We start from the raw sequence: 14,958 nt of genomic DNA, 5'->3' as shown, positions 1-14,958 counted from the left end.
TTATGACCTACACAAAATACTGTTTCAGATTAAGAACTGCTTATAAAATGAGCTTCTGATTGCTTAACTAAATTGTATCCAGCATTAATTTGAACTATTTTCAACTAAGTAGCAATAATGGTTTTACATATTTTAATCTGTTATCACCAAAGATGTCATTTACTTGACTTTGTTTTCCAATTATACATAGCTTGTCACTTACTGGCACAACAGAGGTAAAAATTTGCATCACTTTGCTGCTTCAAACTTAAACAGTTTTTCCACTTAGCTGATTGGGAACAAACCCATCTGAGCCTTGAGACAGAAGTAGAACTATTCCAGGGAGAGGAGAGAGAAAGGTAGGGCCTTCAAGACTGGGAAAGAGTGTTCAAAACAGAAAAGGGACACAGATGACTGTGAGAATTGGAGAGCAGTAAGGAGAGAGCCTTGCTGTGAGCAGGGGTGGGGGAGCAGGTATTGGACAAGGTGGGAGACAGTCTGCATACATAAACAGTGCCCCCTCTGGAGAGGAGCTGAACAGTCAGGCTGGGAAGTGGTTGTGTTCCTGCATTAAGAGCAAAGATTTCTAGGCAAAGAGGAAAGAACAAATAAAGACTAAGAGATCAACAAGAGAAAAAAAAGAAAAAGAAGAAGAAACAACTGCCAAGTCTCAGAAGACAAGAAAGAAACATGGCTAAACACAAAGAGACACAGAGCACATCTTAAGACACACATGAAATTCACCTTGTGTGCTACACACTCACTTCTGCCAAGGCAAATGGACCATACCATGTTTTTCCTCCAGAAAAACCTGATCAGCCCCAGATCATTCACAAGCCAGGATTTCAGGAACTCCCTATCCATCATTACCAGCAGATGCGATGAAACCTATCTACTCTCTTAGAAAGAATACATAAGAGTTAAAGAACAATTCTATAGAATATAGAAATTACTAAATCATCATTTTTTCTTTCAATCATGGAGATAAATAATTTTACTATATTTTTTCCTGAATGATAGTTTATTGCTTGCACAGTGGTGGGAGACTGTCTGAATACACAGAGTTTATGAGGCTGTAATTCTCAAATTATGATCTGCAGACCACCTCTGGCAAAATCTCTGGATTCTAGAACCTCTGGATCCCTCGATTCAGGCATGCTGAATAAAAAATCCAGGAAAGGGAACAAAGAAGCTATGTTTTCAGCAAGCACTTTGCATGAATCTGTTACACACCAAAGTTTGAAATACATGAGTGTAAGGAGCATGCGTCTGGGTAACCTTCCTATCAGTACTCAAACATCAATTGCTGACAGAGCCAAGAGGGCGAAGTTACTTTTCCTTAATGACACTTAAGTTTCTTTTAATGCACAACTATAGGAAGACAGCAAACATTCTAGCTGAGATAAAATTTTACATTAATTGTGTTTGCTAAACACACACAGTGGAAATGCTTGTACAATACTAAAGTAACTATAATTTTTCTGATGTTAACTACTGGTAATTTAGACTATGAGGGTGAAAACATCCAACAGCCACAAGTAAGGTATGCATCCTGAGTGGATCTCTTTCACTTTTAGCCTGCTGGTTGTCACATAACTGTGTTCATCTTATTCCTTCTGCTTATGCATTCTGTAACCCAAATGGAGTGCTGCCCATTGTAAATTCCTAATAAAGACTTGTTAAATTAAATTGTGCTTGATTTTCCCCTCTGGTGATGCAAAACAAAGTAACATGCCATCCGGAGTTGTGAAGGGAGGAAAATAGCTTTTCACAGGTAGCTAGATTCAAGCCATATCTTGTTTAACATCATATTCAGAGCTACTGATAGTCCAGCTAAATCACAAAATTGAAAGCCATATCCCACCTTATTTTCCTTCACATATGATGTTTACCTTTTGTGCCTTTCCTTATACTTTATGACTTCTGCCTAAAATGCCCTTATCCCCCCATAACCTATCTCCTCACGTTTCCCTGCCTATATGAAATATTTTCAAACCATGATTATCTATAATTTGTTACCTATCCCTCTCTTGGCAGTAAAATATACCTATTTTTCTCATGTTTATGAAGGTATAATTTTTTTGTTTATATAATTGTCTCCAAAGGCAGATTCTCTTTATTTCCCCCTTTGAGCACCTAGGTGCAGAGGAGGTGTTTAATTATACATACCAAAATCAATGAATTAACATCCAATCAAGAAAGCCAGCTCTGGGAAGACTATATAAGGACAGATTCCTTTTTGCATCATTGGCACTGTCAAATTACCTTGCAAAAAAAGTTTGCTCTGACTTGGATGTAGAAGCACCCTATCAGTCTGAGATATCATTATCTTACATTTACAAAACAGCAATGGATATTTTCGAGATTTTCATTTGTGTATAGTACCTCGGTTACCAGATAAACACACAAAGTGTGGAGAGAAATTCAATTATTTCTTTGTGACTCATTGACATTCCACCTAAATTAGCTTTTGTGCATTTGTTTTAATTATTCTTTCTGGAAGTTTTAGAGATAGTTAAGAAAAGGAGTTATAATGCCTAAAAGTCTATAAAAATAAAAAATTAACAATGGACTATAAGATTTTATGACAAGGATGGAACATGAGATGGGAAGGACATGCTAGGTATTTAAATGCACTTGAATCCATGGTCAGAACCACTGCATCAGATACGCTCCGTGTATGGATAGGCATTAAAATGAGTGAGAGACTGAGGTTCAGTGAAGCTCAACCAAGTATTCCAAATGACTCTGGGGGGAAAAAAAGCCCAGAACTTTTAACACTTCTTTGAAAACATAAATTTTGGAAGAATATATTTCTTAGAATATATCAATCTTATGTCTAATATATTACCCTGAAGAATAGTCTCCTCTCTTGCCTAAAAGCCAAAGACTAAATAGTAATTTATTCCCTGACATAGTGGATGTTGAGGTTTGTATTATGGGATTAAAAATTACCAGAGATAAAATAGAGTTACTTCACTAGAATTTTTTTCCTCAGGATCTGCTGTATTGTACACCACGCTATTCCCCTAATTCATATTATGACACTGAAAAATACCAGGTCATCAAATTTAGCTATAAATGACTTCACACTCCTAGAAGCACTGGCATTCCAGAAAGTAAATTAATTTTTCACTTTTGGTTTCAGATTGCTGAGTTTTGGTAAAAGGGTTATGCTAATTTTTCTGGTCAAGTGTCAATTGATGAGTCCCATAGGGCACAGTTAAAATGTTATAAAGATCACTTATCTTTATCAAATATCTTTAGGCAATGTGAAACCAAATGAATAGATTTATCCTCCACCCCCAAAATAATGGGAAAAAAAAAAGAAAAGAGAAAACAAAAATCTTCAAATATCTTTACCTTATTAGTGCATAATAGCTTTATGACTATATATTTAGCCTCTCTTTTATTTTGGTTAGGTTTTATTGAAATATGCAAAACATTAAACAATTTTAAGACCTGTACAGAAATAATATTATAAAATGGAAGCTATCCTTTCATGTCACCCTTTGGAAAGGAAGTGAGGAAGCTGTTATACATATTTGCTCTGAATCTGCCTTGAAATATGCATAAATTCACATGACATTTTGGTAAATGTATTTCCCTAAGAAGATTCCATGCATTTCAGGAAGTGTATAATTTGGCAATTACTAAGGAAATTATTCATTTCTCATGTATAAAAAATAAATAGTTGCATTAAATACATGTAACCTGTCAGAATGTGACTTATGGTTGCCTCGAGCATAGCAACGTATGTGCTCTGCTCATTCAATTTAATAATACATTTTCAATAATAAATAAATTAGGTCATAAATTTGTGTTATGTACTGGAACCTAGAAATAACTCTTTTCTCTCCCTCCCCTCTTTCCCTCAGCACCTCCCCCCAATTTTTCTCTCTCATCTCTATACATCTTACTTTTTTTTGACACCCAGTACTCCACAGAAGTCAACAATCTTTTGAAAAAAATAAGTATTATGCCAACAGAAAAATAAATAGTACAAAAGGAAAATGGGCAATAATGAATATGATCAATAGTTCTTAAGAACTCTTCCTTATAATTTTATTGACTTTTTACATCTCTAACCCTTTTATATCTTCATAGAACCCTCTGAGGATCCATAATATATTTTCAACAATTCAATGTTAGTGGAAATCAAGGGCCATGGAGGTCACGTGACTGGGCAGTCCATAGGAAGTAGTAATTCCTGCCTGGGGAATTAAGGCCATTGGTGTTAAAAAGCAGAAGAAACCTTTGGTTGGAAAAAGAGCCTGTAGCTACCAAGAATCCATCTCCTGGGAAGAAGCCTGCAGAAAAGAAACCCACCACAGAAAGAAAGCAGCCTGCTGCATAAACTTACATCTGTTTATTCCACAATGTCAAATCATTTCAAACAGTTAATTTTGAATAAACACCTGATCAAAGGAGGTGAGAAACATGAACTAAAAGGAAGTGGTGATTAGTAGCATATTTACTTTGAGAATAGTTTTCTTGACTTCAGTTCCATATTCTATGGAACAAATAAGTAGATAATATTGGAATGCTCATTCTCTCATTTAATTATGCTAGCTTCATGGCTTGTCCTTCGTATATTCCTGTTTTAAATTCTTTTTCTTTGCCTCTGTCCTAATACAGACATTTAAACAGTGAAACGGGGTGTTCTTGCTTTGCTCTCAAAGACACAGTTCTGTCTCATGGGCTGAACTGTACCTGGTGTTAAATTCCAAGGTTATGTATGAATAGGGAGTGATTAAAAATTAAGACCCAGAGGCTAAGAAAACAGGACCAATGCAGGTAATACTATAGATTTTTTTCAAGCAATGAAGCAGGACAAGGAAAATAAACTCAAATCTTGAAATATACAATGTAGTTCTAAGTGTGAGGAAAACTGAGATTTTTTTTTTTTTACATTATTTGAGTTTATTTTTGAGAGAGACAAAGAGCATGAGTTGGTGGAGAGGGAGAGAGAATCCCAAGCAAACTCCACACTGTCAGCACAGAGCCTGTTGCTGGGCTCAAACCTACTAACCGTGAGATCATGACCTGAATCAAATCCAAGAGTCGCATATTTAACTGACTGTGCCATCCAGGCACCCTTGAGATTCTTTTTAAGTAGGGATTAATACTTGACATTTTTTGTAAATTAGAAATAGGGGTGTATAAAGGGAGTGGGATGGCCAGTGTTTGCAACTTTCAACATGTTCTTTAGGTGAAATCCTCATTGCTAATGTCTTTAGGTTATAAATGTACTTGTTTATAAAGTAAGTATTTGAGATTTTGTAAGGTACATGCTTGTTTATGAAGGGCACAGCATAATAAAAGCAACATAAGTTAAAATTAGATAAATAGGAGCATTAATCCCAGCTTTACCACTGCTTAGCTATACGTTATTACAAAGCTGAGATTCAGATTTTCAACTAGTGACACCATGAAGAGTTGTAATATTTAAATGAAATAAAGCATGCAGGTGCTTACTAAATATTTACTAAGGGTTCTCATCTTGTTCCTTATAGATCCAGCTTTCCTTCTCTACCTTGCACTTTATTGATACTTTTTATTGAATTAGTCTCATCTTCTGGTATATTTTGGATTCAGATGAAAGTTATTCACAGGAGAAGGGAAAGTGAGATTTAAAAAATGGCATAGAATTTCTTTCTTTAAGTCCCTTCCTATATTGGTGGGGACCACCTTTCTGTACCAAAGGAGGGCCAGGGTGTCCCTGCAGATGCCCCTCTCCTGCTCCATGGTCTCCACTTATGGGTTCTGATAAAACCTCTTTCACCTAACCCTTCACTATTATCTAACTAGGGTAATAGTGACTTTCCTATGGTTTTCTTCATAGTGTCTCATCATTACTTGTTGACTTCCTTCAAACCCCTCATACCTTTGCAAATAGTCCCTTTATTAAACTCTCCTCAAACGCCCCTTTTTGACACACCATCTGTTCTCCAGCCAGGATACCAGTGGAATAATTATTATCATTATTATAATTATTGCAGAGTGGTCTCACTGAATACCATGCCAACTGCTCCTACGAAGGCGATTCGCAGTAACTTCCTTGATAATTGCGACAGCAAGTGACACATGGAAATGCAGAACTGTCAATCTTGTGATTAATGATCCAAAGTGTCAGACATCATAAAGGGACTCAAAAGTGTTCATGTCTATTGAAAAGTGAACTAATTTACTCCTTATATATATGTATATTTGGCTGTATATTGTTAAAAATTACACAAACATGTATCTACCAAATTCTACAAATTGTAAATGTAAATCTAAGACAAAATTAGATTTTATCTTTTGCATTATGAGAATTATGAAATATAGGTCTTCTAGAGAGTGGCTAGGATGGGGATTGGGGGAGAGAGAGGCCACTGCCTTTAGTTCTGGGGAGGCAGTCCAGAGTGATCACAGCTGTGACAAACTCACCCTGCCCTGCCCGTGCCTCTCACTGTGGGGACTGGTTCCACTGGGATACATGGCAGCAAGCCAAGTCTACTCCACTGTGTGACGGAAATAGAAGATCTTAAGGATTGGGCTTAATGAATTAAAAATATTGGCAAAAGATGGGGCACTGGGGTGGCTCAATCGGTTAAGTGTATGACCTCAGCTCAGGTCATCATCTTCAAGCCGCCTGTTGGACTCTGTGCTGACAGCTCAGAGCCTGGAGCCTGCTTCAGATTCTGTGTCCCCTTCTCTTTCTGCCCCTCCCCTGCTTGTTCATTCTCCCTCTCTCTCTCCCTCTCTCTCTCTCTCTCCCTCTCTCTCTCTATCTCTCAATAAACATTTAAAGAAAAATTAAAAACATATACATTGGCAAAAGATACAAAATAGAATAGGACCAAAACAGGTTTTTAATTTAGAATGCTATGAACCACATCAGTTAAATAATTTTAGTAGCCTAACTTTCAGAAATTACACACTGGCTGACATTTTCCATTCACTTTCTCTGAAGCAATTTAATACATATCAGAGAATATCAGATGATTCAGTTTTACAAAGCCAGAGCAAAATAAATTAGGGTGAGAAATTCTCCTTTTAGTAAATATTGAGAAGATGAGCATTCATTTTTCAGATGTTTATTATCAGTGAGATTTCCAGTAACCCATAGTTTCAGGCAATTCGCTCCCTTTACCTCATTTTGTTGACCAAGTCCTTGAGATTGATTGCCACAGGTTGAATATATCTACAACTAATGGCATGTAGATTATTTATAATCAAACCTTGCTTGAAATGTCTATTAAAGTTTGCCCCAGGAATTAGAAGGTCAGAGTATCTGAGACAAATGACTTTCTTCAAGTCAGGTGTAAAAATACTTCCTAACAAGGTAGCCTAGTAGTTGTTTATTTTAGAACTTATGAAAATTAAGCTTAAAAAAACAAACCAATACTTAAAAATGTTCATTAGTGTTTTAAGTGATAAGTAGATTTGAGGACTCTCGAAGTAAAATGTGTTTTACTGGTCATTGGGAACATGATGGATAATGGAAATCTTGAAGGTGTGTGTGGTCGCTTTTCACTTAGAATGTTGGCCATAGTTTTGCCATCGATGCACACAGACATCACAGATATCAGTCTAATAATCTTGAACTTTGTTCACATGTGGACCTTTTTAAATCAGTTGAACTCTGTTTTCTTAAGAATGAACATCTTATGGGTTTAAACACCAAGGGTGAAGACAATAAATTGAACCCAATTATCTGAATCTTATCATGAAGCCAGTATTTGTTCTCTGATGATATTTTAAAATAATTATTTCTTTGTTGTGCCTATAATTTGTTTCTTATAACTTGCACTGACATAATTACTTCAAAATGTCTAAAAACTAATTTATTTTCCCAAGACATAAGTTGAGTATATCTTAATGCATAGTAAAAAGCAATTATATAAGTGAAGTCTTTGTATTTTTTAAAACTGGAATAAAAGGGAAAGGAATACCAAAATGTCTCAAATTGACTGTTGAGCAGGAAGAATTAATTTTGAAAGGATTTTACTAATAGAACCTAATACATGTGGTTATTATTGAGGGTGATGATGTACTGGTCCAACTTAACACATGATCAATTATTAACACATGATCAATTATAATTGACTTACCAGCAGAAAATTGTGACAAATTTTCATCTCTGCACAGAGAGTTTAAAACCTACTTCTCAGATTCAATTCAGGATATTTCATTTTATAGGTAACATAACCAAATATTTTGACACATACTTATTTAAAATACCATATATTCTAGTAAATCTCATTAGATTTTTATGTATCTTAGAGTATTTGAAAAAAATTATAATGTGAATATAATTAAAATCTTAAACTAAGAAATAATGATATCACAAGAGGACTAAGATCAAAATGTTGAACCATATTGTTCATGGTTTAAGATCCTACACCCAAATATTTCTCATTGTGTCTGGGTGCTTTGACTAGTGCATTAAAAAGCTAGTTTGCATAAATATTCAAGTGATACAAGAATGAGCATTTCTTTACCTCAACAGGTTTCATGCTTACTCTTAAAGAAGGATTATCTCTATGATTAAACTCAAACTAGAACTCAATGCAAAGAAATAATTAAAAACTCCCAAGCTTTCAGAATGCTTTGAATACGGGAAATGTATGAAGCAGGGAGAAGAGGTAAAAAAAAGATGGTTACATTAATTATAAAGATGTAGCCTTATTCCTGTGATGGTACAAAATCATAATATTTTCATAAAGGGATATTAAAAAACAAAACTATGAAAGCTTTACTGTAACAACCAGTCCTTATCTTTCAATGGCATGTTTTCTAATTAGCTGTACTTCTGTTTGCCCTCTTGATTTTACTTGATCATTGTGACATGCAAACACCATTGTATCTTAGGGGTGTTTGTGTGGCTTAGTCAGTTGAGTGTCTGACTCTTGATTTTAGCTCAGATCATGGTCTCAGGGTCATGAGATCAAGCCCTGCATTCGGCTTCACACTGGGCATTGAGTCTGCTTAAGATTCTCTTTTGTTCTCTCTCTCTCTCTCTCTCTCTGTCTCTCTCTCTCTCTCTCTCCCCCCTTTCCTCCACTATCATGTATGAAGTCTGTGTCTCTGTCTCTCTGTCTCTCTCTCTCAAAAACAAAACACACAAAAATCATTGCTTCTTAGGAAAACATCTATATTTCCTGTTATCTTTTAGTCGTTTGCTATTTTGGTCTTGATGGGTTGAAGATTTTATTTGATTAGATTTGTTATTTTTATAATTTGCCATCTGTGATTATTTGAAATCAATGTGAAAATAAAAGTATGAAAATGTTTATTGATGTTGTTAATTGTTTGTAATCCTTGCTCATGCCTTAGTGCTGTTTTAGGAGAGAAATTGGGATAGCAGAGAAGAAAATGAGAGAAAAATATAATATGGATAATACATAGTTGTCAAATGTCTTTATACATCAAAATTCATTTGTTTAATCAATATAAAATATTACCAAATTATATTTAATTATAAGAGCATGCAGTAAAAATGAGCAATAGTGTTTTTAATAAATGTTCTGAATTGCCTGGGGCTGCTTTGATCTTCAAAACTAGCATGGTGATCTTCAATAGGTGTTCTTTAGTTCATGTGATTGATTTTCTGACCCTCTTTCTATCTATAAATCTCACATGCCTTTCTAGGAGGAGAATAGAGAGCCCTTGGACCTCACAGAACAGGAATCAGACCCTCTGCACAACCCTTTCAAGTACTTTAAGTAGTAAATAGGCATCACTAAATCTACATGGAATCAGGAAATGTTTCAGGCCACCGCACTCCCTCTCTGATCAATGATGCCCCGTCCCTTTAAAAACCTCTTGGCTAGGCAGAAACCACAGAGTTGGCTTTTGCACAAGAATCTGCCTTCTCCCCACATGGCCAGACTGCTGAATAAACTCATAGTCCTTTCCAATCAACAGTAATCACCTGACTATTGGTCTTTTGAGCAATGGGCAACTAAACTTGGGATTTGGTAACACATTTTGGCGAGCCAGCCGGAAGCAATGCTCCTGTGGCATCCAGTTCCCCCTGGGAACTCCGAAGCAGAGCAGTTGTCCAGGGCAGTACTCCAGGGCTTACTTGTTCATTTCCTGGGCTAGGGATGGAAGGGGGTTAGCAGCTCAGGGCTAGTTGGTCTCAGGAAGAGAATCTGAAGAATCTGTCCCTGCAGCTGCTAAAGCTTCTTTTGTCTTGGGGAAATTCCTTGTTGATTCCTGACACTTGCTCTTTGTCTTGAATGGAAAGGAAAAGAGCATCTGGGGCAAGCTGACAAGCTTTTGGACAGGGTAAGTTTGTTGGAAGTGCTCACCAACATAGTTTCTCTTTTGTGAGTGCTAGGAATGTTTGTGTTCGTTATCTGTGCTTTCCCATTCTGGAAGTGGCACAACAGTTGGGAGAAACTACAAACTTGAATAATGGTCAATTCCTTCAGGATTTTGGACAACTATGTCTTTGGCATGTGTGTATTTGTGTTTATCATCTTTGGTGTAATGGGAGGTTCTATCTCTATCCCATCAACATTGGGTCATATTTTGAATAAATGGAAGGAGTAGAGTCAGGAATCTATGACTAAGCAAAAGCTGATTTTCTATTGTAATACAATCTGGCTGATGTACTATCTGGAATCAGATGAGAGATGGCCCCTAAACGGATCTTTAACCATTACACCATTACCACTAGGTGTATTTTGTCAAAGGGAGGAAAGGATGAGGAGATACCCTACATTCAGGCATCTTGTCTTTACATAATAAAGATACTTCCCAAAGAAAATAAGTAAATTAATGGTGGGGAGACAAGGAGAAAAAACAAAAAGTTTCTTAATGATGCAAATGAAAAATAGGAGGGATAGGAAGACTATCCTATCCTATATGGCGAATCTAACTCTACCATGACCTCTGCTAGAGCTCTTACCTTCACCTTCTCCTCTTCACCATCCCAAGGGGTGGAACAAAGGAATCCTGGAACACTCTCTCCAAGACTTGGCAGGGCATTTGAATTGGACAGGAAGCACTCACTATGGGAGCTGGGCAATACCCATAAGGCAATACCCAGTAGAGGGCATTGATCCTCAAGGACAGCCTCTCAGACATATATTCTCTTTACAGCTTCAGACTTCATGAGTTAGAAAAATGCCAACTCTTGCTCCCCCTTATAGTGAGACCCTCCAAAAATGGTAGAATGCTTTTTGAGCATTTTTGCAGTTCCTTGGGTCAGTTTGGGCAGATCTACAAGTTTCAATGAGTACCATGTTAAATGCAGATGAAAGATAGCTAATATTAGACAAAGCAAATGAGGAAGCCCTGGACCTCCATCATCAGGACCCAACCCAGACCCCAGAACCAGCACTTGCCTCCCATTGGTTGAGCCCAACTGGGACCCAAACCAAGGGATTTGAGCATTATCAGCAGTGCATCTTGGCAGGTTTAAGTAAAGGGCTCCCAAGCAGTACAGTTTGAATACGATTCAAGAATTAAGGCAAGATGCAACTGAAAATCTAGTGTGGTTAGAAAAGATTTACCTAGCTTATTGGAAATAGAATATTTAACCAGAAGCCTCTTTATTTGTTGGATGATATCCACATGGTAAGCATGACATTCATAGGACACAGTGCCTGATACAAGGAGAAAGCTCCAAAAGGATAAGAAGGTGGTAGGAATGAAACCATCACAGCTGGTTGATGCCGATGAAGTATTTATCACATCTGAAGGAAAATGGCTCAACAGGCTACAGTCAGTGGAAAATGTGGAAGGCAGCGATGAGATAAAGAAAAATAACTGACCTCTAGGAAATAAGAAAGGAGCTATTGGGTGAGAACCAGTGCCACTACTGCAAAAAGGGAGGGCATAGAAAGGAGACTGCTTGAAATTGAAAGGAAAACAAAGGCAGGAAGGATATAAATAAGTGATGATGGAAGGAGAGGAAGATGACAAATAAGAGACTCCCTACCATGTCATGGATTCAATTACCACTTCTCCACAGCAGCCCAGGGTACAATTTCCAGTGAGGAATTAGCTGATGAACTTCTTATCACAGGGGCCAGGTACAGCCTCTTGAATGCTAAATCGATACAAAATGCCCAGAAGGCAGTTCCTGTAGTTGGGGGTCTCAGGTAAAGCACAACAAGACATTTCCTACTATGACAAGAATTCAAGTTTGGTGATTTTCCCTTGAGACATCATTTTCCTTTTATATGCCAGAATGTCCAATCTCACTGTTTGGACAAGACTTGCTCTGTAAACTAAACACTCAGGTTACTCTCTCCAAAGAAACAAGTACCTACAAATAAAGGTCCCTCCAGGTAAAATGCTCCTGTTACAAGCTGTTCTCACTCAGGTTAAGACGCCAAAAGCAGAGTCATTCCCTCCCCAAATCAATAAACAAGTAAGTAAAGTGATTTGGGCAGACAGAGGGGCAGGGAGGGCAAGACGTGTGACACCTGTGTGAACAGTCTTGAAAGAGGAGATTGCCATCGCTAGGAGAAGGCAGTGCCCTTTAAAGAAGGAAGCTTGAGAGGATATGCAGCTAAACTTGCAGAAATTCTTGAAATATGGCTTAATTTGAAATTGTTGAAGGCTACACAATACTACCATTTGTCAAAAAAAATTATGAGTACCGTTTTGTACAAGATTTATAGGTCATTAATTAAACTGTACAAGACATACCTGACTTTGTCCAATCCACACACACTAACTATAATAGTTGGTGATTATGAATGGTTGACTGCACTAGATCTAAAGGAAGCCTTTCTCTGCATTCTCATAGAGAAGGCCCAATTGTTATTTGTTTTTGAATGGCAGGACCCAGAAATCAGAACTACTTCCCCAAACTACTGGATGGTGTTATAAGGATTTAAAAATCAACCCGCCCCCCCGCCCTAATTTTGGTGACCTCTTAGCAAAGGATTTGAGAGTGATAGAATTAACTGATGGGATTTTATTACAACATATATATCATTTGTTAATTGATAGCCCCAGTCATGAAGTTTGGCTAGATAATACTATTATGGTTTTTTTTAAATTTTTTAAATGATTTTATTCATTTTGAGACAGAGACAGAGCATGAGTGGGGGAGGGGCAGAGAGAGAGAGGGAGACACAGAATGGGAAGCAAGCTCCAGGCTCTGAGCTGTCAGCACAGGGCCCGATGCGGGGCTCAAACCTACGAACCTGAGATCATGACCTGAGCCAAAATCATAGGCTTAACTGACTGAGCCACCCAGGAACCCCAATACTATTCTGGTTTTAAATCTTTGGGCAGACTGTGGATATAAAATGTCATCATAAAAGGTCCAAATTTGTAAATAAGAGATTGTTTATTCTGGCTTTCAGCTTTGTCAGGGACAATGTATCCTCAATGATAGGGGGGAAAAAGTTTTAGTTCTACAAACCCCCAGAAATTAGTGACAACTCTGTGAGTTTTGTGGAATGGCTGGTTTCTGTCAGATCTGGATTCCAAATTATGGTTTGGTAGTCAAGCCTTTATATGAAGCTCTAAGAAAATTGGATTTGGAACCTTTAAATTGGACGATGGAATATCAATTGGAGTTTGAGACAATAAAAGAAAGATTGTCAATTGCCCCAGTTCTAAAATTACCAAACCCCAAGACTATATTTTCAGGGATCATTTCTATAGTTCGTTACTAGAGAAGTTTCTCTGAACGTGTAGAGTACCCCTTATGGACTGTGTGGTAATGAGAGATCCGAACACCAAGCACTTCAGAGGCTTTGGGTTTGTCACCTATGCCACTGTGGAGGAGGTGGATGCAGCCATGAATGCAAGGCCACACAAGGTGGATGGAAGAGTTTTAGAACCAAAGAGGGCTGTCTCTAGAGAAGATTCTCAAAGACCTGGTGCCCACTTAACCGTGAAAAAGATTTTTGTCGGTGGCATTAAAGAAGACACTGAAGAACATCATCTAAGAGATTATTTTGAACAGTATGGGAAAATTGAAGTGATGAAATCATGACTGACTGAGGCAGTGGCAAAAAGAGAGGCTTTGCTTTTGTAATATTTGACGACCATGACTCTGTAGACAAGATTGTCATTCAAAAATACCATACTGTGAATGGCCACAACTGTGAAGTAAGGAAGGCTCTATCTAAACAAGAGATGGCCAGTGCTTCTTCCAGCCAAAGAGGTCGAAGTGGTTCTGGAAACTTCGGTGGTGGTCGTGGAGGTGGTTTTGGTGGGAATGACAACTTTGGTCATGGAGGAAACTTCAGTGGGCGAGGTGGCTTTGGTGGCAGTCGAGGTGGTGGTGGATATGGTGGCAGTGGGGATGGCTAAAATGGATTTGGTAATGATGGAAGCAACTTTGGAGGTGGTAGAAGCTCTAATGATTTTGGCAACTACAACAATCAATCTTCAAATTTTGGACCCATGAAAGGAGGAAATTTTGGAGGCAGAAGCTCTGGCCCCTATGGTGGTGGAGGCCAGTACTTTGCCAAACCATGAAACCAAGGTGGCTATGGTGGTTCCAGCAGCAGCAGTAGCTATGGCAGTGGCAGAAGGTTTTAATTACTGCCAGGAAACAAAGCTTAGCAGGAGAGGAGAGCCAGAGAAGTGACAGGGAAGCTACAGGTTACAACAGATTTGTGAACTCAGCCAAGCACAGTGGTGGCAGGGCCTAGGTGCTACAAAGAAGACATGTTTTAGACAATACTCATGTGTATAGGCAAAAAACTCGAGGACTGTATTTGTGACTAATTGTATAACAGGTTATTTTAGTTTCTGTTCTGTGGAAAGTGTAAAGCATTCCAACAAAGGGTTTTAATGTAGATTTTTTTTTTGCACCCATGCTGTTGATTGCTAAATGTAATAGTCTGATCATGACGCTGAATAAATGTGTCTTTTTTTAAATGTGCTGTGTAAAGTTAGTCTACTCTGAAGCCATCTTGGTAAACTACCCCAACAGTGTGAAGTTAGAATTCCTTCAGGGTGATGCCAGGTTCCATTTGAAATTTATTTGCAACCTGCTTGGGCACA

General features: G+C 37.7%; 1 long non-coding RNA gene and 2 pseudogenes across 3 annotated transcripts in view; all 3 read left to right on the top strand.

The window, feature by feature from the left end:
• Nucleotides 1-6,133, top strand: part of LOC115290514 — a 483,865-nt gene extending 477,732 nt beyond the window's left edge. For all 3 annotated transcript variants that reach the window (XR_003908160.1, XR_003908161.1, XR_003908162.1), the window contains 2 exons: nucleotides 4,087-4,410; nucleotides 5,982-6,133. This is a non-coding gene — a long non-coding RNA (uncharacterized LOC115290514). The remainder of the gene's footprint in view (nucleotides 1-4,086; nucleotides 4,411-5,981) is intronic.
• A 7,441-nt stretch (nucleotides 6,134-13,574) lies between these two features.
• Nucleotides 13,575-13,653, top strand: LOC115290879 (annotated as a pseudogene).
• Nucleotides 13,649-14,430, top strand: LOC115290512 (annotated as a pseudogene).
• Nucleotides 14,431-14,958: the final 528 nt, after the last annotated feature.

This window comes from Suricata suricatta, chromosome 4 (genome assembly GCF_006229205.1).
Source record: "Suricata suricatta isolate VVHF042 chromosome 4, meerkat_22Aug2017_6uvM2_HiC, whole genome shotgun sequence".
NCBI classification, from domain to species: domain Eukaryota; kingdom Metazoa; phylum Chordata; class Mammalia; order Carnivora; family Herpestidae; genus Suricata; species Suricata suricatta.
Note: the sequence above shows the minus strand (reverse complement) of the source record. Positions and strands in the feature narration are given on the sequence as shown.